The sequence below is a fragment of the Notolepis coatsorum genome (genome assembly GCF_963971535.1).
Source record: "Notolepis coatsorum genome assembly, chromosome: 16".
Taxonomy (NCBI): Eukaryota; Metazoa; Chordata; class Actinopteri; order Aulopiformes; family Paralepididae; genus Notolepis; species Notolepis coatsorum.
The window spans coordinates 7,890,567-7,892,394 of NC_140180.1; positions in this window are offsets into that span (position 1 = coordinate 7,890,567).

Genomic DNA, 1,828 nt, shown 5'->3' on the forward strand with positions numbered 1-1,828 from the left:
AAAGGAAAGGTCACTTTAAGAATAGTATAGTATAACTTGAGATTGTATAATATAGCATTGTATAACAGTGTACATAAAGACCCAGTGCTTCATCCGTAGCTAACAGTGTATTGCACTACCTCAGGACCTAGCATGTCCTACCATGCTCTGTAAATAACTCATGTACAGATACCGATATGCCCTACTCTGTTTACTTGTTTTATTGCACAATGTCGTTCTATTGGATTCTTATTAGGGATGTCCGATATTATCGGCCGACCGATATTATCGGCCGATATCGGCAGTAAAATGTGATATCGGAAAATATCGGTATCGGTTTAAAAAAAGAAAAAAACAATAACAATATTTGTTATATATATATCCAGTGAAATTATTAGTTACCTGAAATTATTCCGTTTTTTGGGGTGGGAAACCCTGCATATATCGGTATCGGTTGATATCGGTTGATATCGGTATCGGAAATTAAGAGTTGGACAATATCGGAATATCGATATCGGTAAAAAAGCCAATATCGAGCATCCCTAATTCTTATTATATATTACTATTGTATTATGCACATCGTTGCGGGCAAGACCCCCCGCATTTCATTGTATACTTGTATGCCGTGACAAATAAAACTCTTGACTTGACTTGACTTGAGAGGAGGACATGTCTTCAGAACAGTCCCTCTGGAGTGGAGAGGAGGAGGACATGTCTTCAGAACAGTCCCTCTGGAGTGGAGAGGAGAGGAGGACATGTCTTCAGAACAATCCCTCTGGAGTGGAGAGGAGAGGAGGACATGTCTTCAGAACAGTCCCTCTGGAGTGGAGAGGAGGACAGGACATGTCTTCAGAACGGTCCCTCTGGAGTGGAGAGGAGGAGGACATGTCTTCAGAACAATCCCTCTGGAGTGGAGAGGAGAGGAGGACATGTCTTCAGAACAGTCCCTCTGGAGTGGAGAGGAGGACAGGACATGTCTTCAGAACAGTCCCTCTGGAGTGGAGAGGAGGAGGACATGTCTTCAGAACGGTCCCTCTGGAGTGGAGAGGAGGACAGGACATGTCTTCAGAACAGTCCCTCTATGGTCCACAGGGATGAAGGCGGGTCAGGCCTCAGCACAGCTCTGCTTCCATCTCCACTAACGGACAGGCCTTCCAAAAGGACTGACAACGTTTTCTCCTGATTTCGCTCCAATTAAGTCATTGTGTAATCATATGTTGTAGTAGTAGTAGTACATAATATGTTTATTAGCAGTACAGATCTGCTATATGTTGTAGTAGTACAGAATACAGTTGCTTAGCAGTACATAATGTAGAGAAACATGGTAGAACAGGAAACACATTTCTCTCTCAGAAGCTTTCAGATCCCAAGCACACAGATACAATTTGCATACAGTACTGCCACGTAAAATGCATTCAATTAAAACACATGTTACAAGCCTGCACTAGTCTTGTCCTAACCCTAACCCAATGTCTGTGAGAGAGAGGCAGAGAGACAGAGAGAGAGAGAGAGAGAGAGAGAGAGAGAGAGAGAGAGAGAGAGAGAGAGAGAGAGAGAGAGAGAGAGAGAGAGAGACCTTAGAAGAACTTCACCTGAGGCTGTTTCTATTTTATGATTAAACTCCCGTCCTTCGGATGAGACGCTAAGAACCCAGGACGCCTATCGTAAAGAGTAGGGGGTTCCCCGCCGTTCCTGGCCAATCAAGTCTCTGACATCAAGGCCACTTAATCATAATTTCCCCTTAATTGGCTGATATCAATCCCTGTCTCCAGAGCCATTGTGTAGTCGTGTGATGTGTGCCGGGTGCCAGTGTGTATGGCAGCCATTGAGCCTGCTGTAGCCCAAAGTT